General features: G+C 41.1%; 1 long non-coding RNA gene across 1 annotated transcript; it reads left to right on the forward strand.

The window, feature by feature from the left end:
* The first annotated feature begins 7,160 nt into the window (after positions 1-7,160).
* Positions 7,161-9,804, forward strand: LOC138689156 (uncharacterized). The gene is made up of 2 exons (XR_011328008.1): positions 7,161-7,924; positions 9,492-9,804. It is a non-coding gene; the product is annotated as an uncharacterized lncRNA (long non-coding RNA).
* Positions 9,805-11,229: the final 1,425 nt, after the last annotated feature.

An 11,229-nucleotide genomic window follows, 5' to 3' on the forward strand; every position in this document is an offset into this window, starting at 1 on the left:
CAACAAGCAAACTTTTTTTTGTGTGTGCTTTAATGTTTGGAAAGTGTTCATCTGTAACTTCTTAGCTCGGGAATTTCCAGGTAGTTTTCCACTTGCATGATAACCCAGGTATCCTCTCTTAACTTCAGAAGTCAGGCAAAACTGAGTGCCTTCATTTGGCATTGCTGTGGGTGATTCCCAGTTTATTTAATGAAGCACGGCTTGCTCATCTGCCTGGTTTTTGCTCTTGGTCTGTGGGAGTTTTCTTTGAAATTTCATTCTTTACCCTTGCCACAGCAGACTTAGGCATAGGTCCACAAAAAGACCCAGTGAAATCTGCCTGCACGAGTGCAATTTGCAAAACCTTTGCTGGCCTAGAAGGGGACTTGGGTAGAACTGAGACATAGAAATACAAGGTACAATTCACAAAACCTTTGTCTGATCTCCTAGGCAATTTTAAAGGTAAAAATTTACTCCCCTATGTGCTTAGATTGCTCCTTCTGCATACGTGTAAAACTACTTCCTTGCTAGGTCATTGCTCAGTTTAACACTTTTCTCATCCTTAAACAGAACGTGTGTGTATGTACACGTATGTATAAGCACTCACGTGTTTATACACATACACACTGCTTTTCAGGATCCTATGAGGAATTTTGCATCTGTACTGGGGTGCACTTTTAAAATAACATTTTTCTTGATTTTTTTTGACTTAATTTTCCAAATTAGATTATTTCAATTTGAGAGTGAGAAAAACTTTCCTCCTCAGGGGTAGATGCAACTTCTGACATACCTCTCAGTTTTCTAAAGAGAGAAAAAATAATGCCAAAGTAAATTACATGTCTTAATTCAAATATTGTGGCATAAATAGGAAGCCAATTAAAAAAAAAAAATCAAACACCACCCCCCAAACATCTCCAATTTATGCTCTTTATTGAGTTTCTTTATACCCTGTTTTTGCTCTGGTATAAATATATACAACGTAGTTGTGGGTCTTTTAAAGAAATAGTGGCACTGTACTTCTGCCATCATCATACTTTATTTGTACGAGCTATTTTTTCACAGATTCATGTTCCCAACTTTTTTTAAATGAGAATATTAAACTTACTGGAAAACAAAAAAAAAACCTAGAGCTTTTGGGGATGTTGACAAATATAATTTTCTTTTTGCAAGTGATTAAAATTTCAGCTACATTTAAAATATGCTTTTGTATTTTACTTTCTCCTGTTTTGTAAGTTTATTCACTTGCTTGGGGCATTGAGGAGGAGGAGGGGAGGGAATTTTAGATCATTATTTGATGTCTTACTGACTGTTGGTGGCCCATGAAGCATGGGGTGAGAAACTCCTCCCATGGATAACTTGAATTGTCAGCCTAGATAGGAATATACCTACTTCCTTTAATAGGAAGTCACGAAACTATTCTTAGAAATATGATTTCAACAATGGTAGCATCATCCAATTAATATTCTTAAGATTTTTCAAGAGTTAGTCATGGTACACAAAATAATTGCTGTACAGCTTCATGTGACATTAAAATACCCCTACTGTGCTATTACAGTTTCCTTATTTATATACTAACTTATACAAGGAGAGGTTAATTAGGTTTTTTTAATATAGCAGATATTGCATCTAATAAACTCTAGTTTTAAATCGTGGCAGAGTCCTTCTCCAAAATGATTCCTCTCCAAAATGGTTGTATGATTTAAACATTGCATAAAGCCTGGTTCTGGATTTCTCCTGACCGTTGGAATCGATATGGGCAACTTGGGTGTTCCTTACATCTGGCAGGTGAGTGAACAGTTTTCGTTTCAAAGAATAGTAGAGATCCTAAACACTGCAGTGAATACAGTTTAACAAATACAATCTTAACAAAAGAAACCTAAACAAAATTATAGTGGACAATGAAGCTGGTGAAGGGTCTGGAGCACAAGTCTTATGAGGAGCAGCTGATGGAACTGGGGTTGTTTGGTCTGGAGAAAAGGAGGCTGAGGGGAGACCTTATCGCTCTCTACAACTACCTGAAAGGAGGTGGTAGTGAGGTGGGGATCAGTCTCTTCTCCCAAGTAACAAGTGACAGGACAAGGGGGAATGACGTCAAGTTGTGTCAGAGGAGGTTTAGATTGGATATTAGGAAAAATTTCTTTACTGAAAGGGTTGTCAGGCATTGGAACAGGCTGCCCAGGGAGGTGGTTGAGTCACCATCCCTGGAGGTGTTCAAAAAACGTGTAGACAAGGCACATCAGAACATGGTTTAGTGGGCATGGTGGTGTTGGGTTGACAGTTGGACTTGATGATCCAGAGGTCTTTTCCAAACTTAATGATTCTATTCTAGCTCAATGGGTAACCAGGTTTGTCCTGGGTCCTCTCGTCTTTAACAACTTTGTCAGTGACCTGGAGAAGGAGATGGAGCGTTGTCTTGTCAAGTTTACAGATGATGCCAAACAGCATGAACCAGGCATGGGGCAGGGCTGACGTTCAGGAGGACCTGGAGGGGCTGCAGGAACGGGGTGACGGGAACCCTTCACAAAATTCAACACGGACAGACGCAGAGCCCGGCACCGGTGAAGGAAGAGCCCCTCGCAGCACTGCAGGCTGGGCAGATATAATACTTTTTCACCCCAAAAGGCAGCCCAGCAGTGACACGGGTCGCCCGGAGAGGTTGTGCGTTCTCCATCCTTGGGATTCTTTCAAGACCCACAGGATAAAGTCTGACCCCGCTGGTGGCTCTGCTTTGAGCAGCAGGTACAGTTAGGGACCTCCGGAGGTCCCTCCCAACCTAAATTGTTCCATGCTACGAGATCCAGTGGGGGAGGCGGATAGCAGAGGTATAACAGAATGGCCATGTCAGGGAATTATCCTGCAATAGTTTCTATGGGTGGTTTTTGTTTGCTTGCTTTTTATAAAGTCTGAAGTATGGTGGAACTTGGAAGCATAGTTAAAATAGTGTTGAATGTTTGGAGAGCTGCACAATACAAAATATTGGGTTTTTTAATACCTCTCTGTGGTGGTCTCCTGGAGGACTCTGAGTCCAGTCTCGGTGTCACTGGTGGGGTCAGTCCTTTGTCCTTAATTCCAGGCAGTGGGAAGCCGCCTAGTCTCCACTGGAGCGAGAGCAAAGACATTCTGCCCTGTAAAACTGCCAGTGGCCTAAACAGACAGAAATATCTCCTCAAATCATGAGCACCTAGTTAGCGGGTTCAGCAACCAGCCGGCCCGTAATTGTTTAGTGCTTCCCTCGCTGGGTCAGTGGGAATTACTGCGGTAGGAATTGCTGTAGGGGACAAATTGATCAGCTAAGAGAGGCTTAAGGATCTGAGCGCTGAAGTTACTGACAGCAGTGCAGATTTCCCGAATTAAGTAGAGGGCTACAAGATTCGCAGTTAGATTTTCTTTAGTCGCAGCTGGGGAAGAAGCAGTGGGATTCCCCTTTGAGACAAAAGTCCTTTGCAAGCTCCTATTCGTTATGTTTCTCCTGATCTTAGCGTATCATTTAACAGCCAGTCCCCATCACTCTCAACACCACGTAGATACCATTTCGACAGGGGCCTTAAATACCTGGGAGAGCGAGCTGGAGCCAGGTGCTGTGCCACAAAGCAACATCTGCAACTCGCTTACCTGCTTGGTTGGCTTCTCCGTGTGCTGATATGACACAATTAAATATTTCAAACTTTGATGAGTCAGCTTCAGTCTTTTCCACCCCCCTCCCCCTTCATTAAGAATACAATCCTGCAGATGTTTCTGGGGCTCCTGCCTTCCCTTCAAGCCGTCTTCTCAGTGACGGTGAAAATGCCCTCGCTATCCATCTTTTTCTCCGTGCAGCCACTCTACCTCCAGTCTTCAATATTTCATAAGCTTGCAGGAGGTGCACCAAAATGATTTTAGCTACCTCCAACTTTTTTGGACAGAAGGATAATAAAAATGATTTCACAGTAACTAAAGTAAGTCAGTTCATTGGTGAAAGCACTTAAATATAACTTATTAGCTATTCAGGAGGAAGGTTTCACTAAAGGTACAATGCATTTATGTATTAAGGTGCAGCTCGGCTCCTGAAAAATGACTACGTAAATAAGCACTTGTCACATCTTATTTTTGTTGATTTTTTTTTTCTTCTCCTTCTAAATTTGTTTTCTGCTGTTAGCTGTACTGCTGTAATGATTTTAACCATGAAGTAGCTGGTTCCTAGTCCTAGTGGAGTTAATTACCAGAGAGTTACGCTTGCGTGTTGGCACTGATGAGGCAGCGTTACAGGCATTTGTTCTAGACAGAAGGCACAAGTCAGTGTCACCCACAGCACAATCTGACCTCTGAAACTTTCTGAGTGTGATGTTCGACATGAAAAGGTCAGGCTGTGGTCTGGTTTTGTAAGTCTGGGAAAAAATTGTTAACTGAGACTACTGAGATAAATCCACAAAATTACTTAAACTCTTAATTTCTACTGGACTTAACAGTGCAGGTGCCAGCATGTCTGGTGGTTGATCCAGAATCACTTTGGCTCCAACAGCATCCATAGATAATCTAATTTCCTAGTTTCTTGATGTCCGTTGGGTGTAGGGGCAGTTAGCGCTAGTAGACTTAATTCTACCAATATGCAGAAGCAAAATACAGTTTTCAGGAACCAGAGGTGAAATCAAGCAAAAATATAGCTGCAGTACTTTTCAAAACTGAGCTGAAGCAGCAGCTGTGAAGGGGTTTCTAGAGTGCAAATCTGACTGCAGGCACTGGAATTCAAGTTACTCAAATGTTTGGCTCCTTTTATCTATTTTGGATCTGGCTGTTAGCACCTTGGTACTCGTATACAAAGAATACTTGATAGCGCAATCACAAAAGCAATAAACAGCCTTACAAAGGCATAGATCTAAGGTGACTCCTTCAAGTGGAATCTTACTTTAAGCATGATTTCAATGTCACGTATCATAATTGCATCTAATATTAGAGACTGGCTTAATGCAACACAACGTCAATGACAATATAAAGATTATCATGAACAGAGAAGGTAACTTAAAAATGTTTGGGGGGATGGAAGGAAAGATTACACTGTAATGAAGACTTCTGTAGACTTTACAGATCTTTTTCAGCAACACTCAGAGGGATTCTTTTTTTCTCCTAAGTTTCTGGACACTTTATCCATTTCCATTTTGATACTGGACTCTGCCTGGAATCTCTAAATGTGATTTATTTTAGGCATATTTTTTTTCCCCCTTCCTCGCACTTGTGAATCTATCTATTGCTAAGAACTGAAGTTGCATATGTAAAGCTGGTTAGCAAGTTGATTAGATTACCAGCTGCCGAGAATTAAATAGGAAAGGGTTTTCTTCTTCCCCTCAGCAACACCCCGCCCCCAAAAGGCTAAAAAGGTGTGAAGCTACACTCTTTTGGCCCTACCAGAGTCTGAATGCAGAATGAAAATGTCAGACCTCTTCCTAAACGATCAGATTTTTTGTGGACACACGTTGCAGCAGCATGACCAGCTTATACCGACTTCGTAGCGTGTAGCTGCCGAAGGTCCCCTTGCCTTGCCCGTGGTTCCCCCTTGGATTAGCGCTTGCGATGGGGCTGTAATTTCAACGAACCGCATCACTACCCGGTCTCTGGTTTACACCGATGTGAATGCGTGGGGCACGCGTGGGTGCTGGAGAGGAGCTGCCTTTGGCAGTGGCACATCTGAGGTGTCCTTATGCCGGTCACGCACTGGCATCCTCCGTCTGCTTCAGGTTTGGCTAGTGTATGACCTCTCCCCTGCCTCGAGTCCCTGACCAGAGCGATGGATGCTTGCCTATTTATGCTCAGCTGCAATTCTGAAGCGACAAAACTAGAGATAGCGCCTTCCAAAAGCCACGGAACCAAAGCAAACGAAGAACCTCTGCAGAGGTGAATGGGGCAGCAGAAGTGAGAACAGCGTGAGGGGTTAGGATCTGAAACACAGAAGCGTGTCTGGGCTTTTTCTACATGTTTAAACAGCTTTTCCCCTCCACAAAAAAAACCCAAAAATCCAAACAACCCAGAGGTCCAGACAGCATCAGTTGTACTCCAGTCTCACTGGTTTGCAATGAAAGCCAGGTTGCTGGAGCTGAAGCTGAGGAAAGCTTTAAAGGTGACCCTACCGGAGTGTAACAACGCCTGAATTGTCAGGATCTCCTACAATAGACGCAAATTCCCTTTTTATTTCAGTGGGCTGCAATTCTAATAATGCTTTGAATGTCAGCAGTGATAACTATTCCTAATTAGTCCTTCCACTTTGGGGAGGAAGGAAGGAAGGAATCCATAATACGAAACGAATTCAAATGAGGGACGAAACTCTCCTCCTAAGAAAAAGTACTCCAAGAGCTGCAGAGACTTGCCCCACTGGGACCTGGCTGACACTTTAGCTTAACACTCGAGAGTTTAAGTGACCCTACAGAATATAAATTAGCTTATGCTACTTCAGCATTAGCTGCTGAGCAGCCAGCGCTTGGGAAAGTTGACCTGTTTACTCAGGTTGACTCGAAGCTGAGCTGAAAAATCACCCGGGTTTTGTTGGATTGAGAGTGGAGGTGAGGAGGGCATATCATTTGATTCTATATTGTTAAAGTCTTATTTCAAAAGCCTGTCTGTGGATGACAAGGAAACAGAAAAAGCAGAGCGCTGAGGTGTCCTTGCTGCCTGGTGAGCTCGTGGTTTGGGATGTCCCCAGGTGAGGATGCCAAACTCATAAGCAAATTACTTTCCAACCCTGAAAATGAGTCTACTGATACAAGCTGATGTTCCCAACAGCCCTTAATAAATATGAAACCGTAGTCTTTTAAAGCCCAATTTAAAAGTTGAAAACACAACGACTCGAAAGCTATTAATGATGCCAATGGCTAGCCCTTGTGATTCCGGACCAAAGAATTAAAAAGCCGTAATAAGTGAGCGCTTACAAAAGGGCAGGGAGGGGGGGCAACACCGTTAGTTTATAACATGTCCCAAAATTCAGCAAAAAGTGTGAACGTAAACGCTTTCAAATTTTTGAATGACTCAGTGTTTCGTAAAAATATGGAGGGGAAAATGATTTCACAAAAGAGAAAGACACCTTTTCAATTAAATAACTCATCCATGCCTGGAAAAGCCACCCTCTGATTCACATTTTCCTCTATTGTGTCAATCCAGCAGAAGCTGGTAATGCTTCTGACTGCAAGTATCTAATTTTACTTTAGTCAGTAAAGGTAAACTGAAGAATGCAGGTTTTTTCCATCGACATTTGTGCCTGCTTTTGTATCCCTGCTTGCGCTCGTGAAAAAGGCCTAAATAATCTTAATCTCTGCTACCTGGTAGCCTCTAGCTATACCAATGCAGCCTGGTAGAAAGAAGGCTGCCTTGCTTTTGTTGCTTTATGGAATTCTCCACTTCTATTTTTTGTTTTTTCTGCAAGCAGCAAATTGCTAATGCCTCTGACTGGCAGGCAGGATTGCCTGATCCTCATTGCTGCAGTTCTGCTACCAATGCCCAGGGCTGAAAAGAATTTTTAACAGCATGAAAGACAGGCTGAATATGACTAGGCGGTAGATTTGGGGTTGGATTTTTTTTTCCTGAGGACTTTGTTTCAGTTTCTTTCATGTCATATATTATTTCTAGGCTAGCGAGGGAGGCGAAACTAAGTGTTTGTTGTTCTTTTGATTTTTTTTTTTTTTTTTAAGAGAAATTCTCTTCTCCCTTCAAAAGGAATTGACATGGCGGACCACGCTTCCAAGGGGGGAAGTGTCTTCAGTTTTCTTTTCTTCACCAGCCTGCTGGGCACCTTTGTGGAGGTTGAAAAAACTTCTGCATCTGTATGGCAATCCTAATAACCCACTCCAAGTTACAGAAGGTGAAACCCACAAAAATTATCCGAGAATTAAAGCTGTGGCATCTCCCATATTTCACATCATTTGAATGTGAATAATGAAATCCAGCAACCATCACTCTTGACTGTATAAAAATTGTGCGTGAGCAGGTAAGCAGTTTAAACAAGAAATACGGTGCCAAAGTCACCTCTGCTATAATGTCCTCAAATTCACTGGAGTTATAGTAGGGATTGATTTGCTTCATAATGTTTGAAGACTGGAGGAAAAAATGAGTTAAAGCTTTCTGCCAGAAATTCCAATCAGCATTGAAGAGAAGAAGTGAATGAATATTACTAAACATAAATTAAAAAAAAACCAAACAACTCCTCTTACCTGCTCAAAGGTTTAAATGCATGTTTTTCATCCATTTTTCCTCTCTGTGCAGTGGCTTTGCTTAGTGAAAGTTCTACTGGCACAAACAGGTTGGAAAAATGAACTTTACAGCCAGGCACAACTGTTAAGAGAAAACATTTTTTTTTATTCCTAAGTGAACATTTGCATGAATTGTGCAAATGTATATATCCCCAACAAGTGTATATAGTATACAGACAGTGCAAATGTATATATGCACAACAGTGGCAATAGAAGAGCTATTGTGATTAAACTCAGCTCAAATGTTCTGCAGTAAGTACTTGTGCAACTATGGAGTAAAATGAAATATTAGTGAAATAAGGAGAAAAAAGGAAATTGCTGTCAGCTTGTACATACATATTTGAGAGCAAAAATAGAAACTAATTTGTACGCTTGAATTATCCGCTGTGAAATACTTAGATTTGGCCCACTATAGTGGATTAAGGTGAAGAACTGATATACTGTTATAAAACCTGTGCTCTCCTTTGAAACCTATTCCAATCAAAATAGAAGTATTTTGAATTTTTCTAAACATGTCAATTATGAAACCTGTGGCCAGCTTAGGGAGAGAAATGGGAAACTTTGATGATTAAGCTATTTGTGAGTACAGTACAATAAATTCTTCAGCAAAACAGTTGCAACATCTGCAAAGGCAACTAGCCTTAGTTTCTGGCCTGATGCTGTGATAAAGAAAGTGTAATCTTCTGTATTGTCCATCTCCTACAGATTCCTTTTTCATGACCATAATCAAAAAAATTACTGAGAATTACTTCAGTATTGTCTTTCCAGGATTGGGTTTTACCAATCTGCTGAATAATTTACACTGAAGTGAGTGGTTTCTCTAAATACTTTTGACCTTTAAGGTGAAATAACCCCATCCATAATCTTCAATGCTAATTTTTATAGCTGCTAAACAATTTTCCAATGCAGCTGGCCATTTTTATATCTTGAAAAACTACTAATGATACAAATGGTTGATTATGGTTTATAATGGCAATAAACCTCTCAGTATTGGTTGTTACCAAAATAAACTGCCATTCTGTTAAATGTTAAATAACAAGTCATAAACTGCTGAAAACAACCAATTTCTTGTGGATTATTGCCTGAATAAATTTTAGTAGGAAGTGCGGATCATGAAGTTGTGGGCAGCAGATCAGTCCTAACCAAATTTTATATATTTTAAAAAGCTGAAGGATCTCCAGAACACAATACAGATGTTGAAATGCATTAAGCAACAAAAAATTAAATGGCCTGATACTTTATTTTTTTGCAAGACTATTGTTGTCTGCAGACACAAGCTATTGCTGTTTTCCATTGTTTCTTCAGGCGTTGAAAAACCCTGTCAGTACCAGCACGCTGAGCCCACCGAGGAGGCAGAGAGGAGCCTGTTTAGATACAAAGCATCTCTATGAGAATCTGCACAGAAACACACGTGTTAGTATTTGCGCTGGAATAATTACTATCGCTAATCTCAAAAGCAAAAATACCGTCAAGCTTTCACAGCACAGGCGCCATCTTCCCAACAGTGAGTGACAGAAGACGTCTTCACCATAGCAACGAGTGTTATCTCCTAAGAATAACATTAACCTCCCTTGTTACTAGTTTTAAATCCTTGAGTATAAACAGCAGTTGCAAGGCATGTGTGCCTTGATTGTGCATTTTCATTACTTAATACGTACCGAGTGCGTATTAGCTGAAGTAAGACTAAAAAAGACATCACCAGAAGAGGAAGCAATTAAAGGGCTGGATATACAACCATTAATAACCCAGGCCTGGAAACGTGATCAGGGAGAGGTCTCCTGTTCATGCTCATGAAAATCAGAGCTCTCCACAGAGAAGCCTGGCAGAGAGTGCTCTTCATCGGCAGCATCCTCCCCCTCCATCCTCAGGTTGATTTTGAACGTCGGAGAGTGATGGGAAAAGAGAGCAAAAGCAGAAAGGGAGAGAGGTTTATTTCTAATTCTGTCCTTTCCCTTCTGCACCTCCCTCTCCACACACTCTTTTCTCAGGCAGGGCTGAAATCCAGGAAACTTGAACCAAATATTTTAGCTATTTTAAATTGCTGCATTATGCATTTTTTTCAGAATGTCACCAAAGCTTTTTCGAGTAAAGCAGATGAAATTCCCCTCGTAATAGCCCTGCAGGATATGGTGATATCCTGGGAGTGCCATAAAAATGCCATTAAGAGACATTTCATTTTGGCCTCCAGAGGCTCTACACTTATCTATTTTGACTTAAACTCTTTCTTCCATCTCTGCAAGAGAGGAACATGACACAGGAGTTGCACAAAATGAACTCAGATCAGGGAAGACAGATTGTAAATCGAGACTTGCTAGAGCTAAATCATGTTCTCTCTCTTGATCTCTTATCTGATAACTTTTATCCAAAAGGGTATTGAGGAAGTTAATTGCAACTGCTAAGATGAATCTTTAGGAAATATCATTCTCCAGAGCCTTCTCTCCCCTGCTCCCCCAACCCTATGTTGCAGGTTTTTTCAAGGCTTCTGTATGAAATGGTTATCTTGTGAATTTTAACCTCCTTATCCTTTCCTACAGAACTGTTCAGACAAAGAAGAAAACTGTAGCTTTTCATTTGCAAGATTTAGGAATCCAGCGAAGCAGAGCACGAAGGGGAAAGGAGGTGGCTTTCTGAATTCAAACACTCAGTGTACTTGGCAAGCTAAAGATAAAGGTAAAAAAGGATGGTTTACGTTCAGAGACTGAAATACTAGAGACAGTCTTGGATTAGAAACAGGTTGAAATTCCTGTTGTAAACTTTTAGTTACCCTGTGTGGCGTGGCTTCTACATAGACTATCTTGCAAGTTGTGAGTATGTGTTTAGACAGCTTTAGGCATACAAAGAACAGGTATTGATAAAGACTGTGGGAGACCTAGTTACTCTCTTGAAATAGGTATCATAAAACTCTTGGTGGCAAAATATTGCAACTTACCCTTTGCCAGTAAGCATTTCAATATTCCCAGGTCACCAAACTAACCACAGAGCCTGTTATTACTTCATTGAATGAGCACAGGCATCAGCTGACACGTGAATGTTTGAAGGAAGA

The sequence above is a fragment of the Haliaeetus albicilla genome, chromosome 15 (genome assembly GCF_947461875.1).
Source record: "Haliaeetus albicilla chromosome 15, bHalAlb1.1, whole genome shotgun sequence".
In the NCBI taxonomy this organism is placed as follows: Eukaryota; Metazoa; Chordata; class Aves; order Accipitriformes; family Accipitridae; genus Haliaeetus; species Haliaeetus albicilla.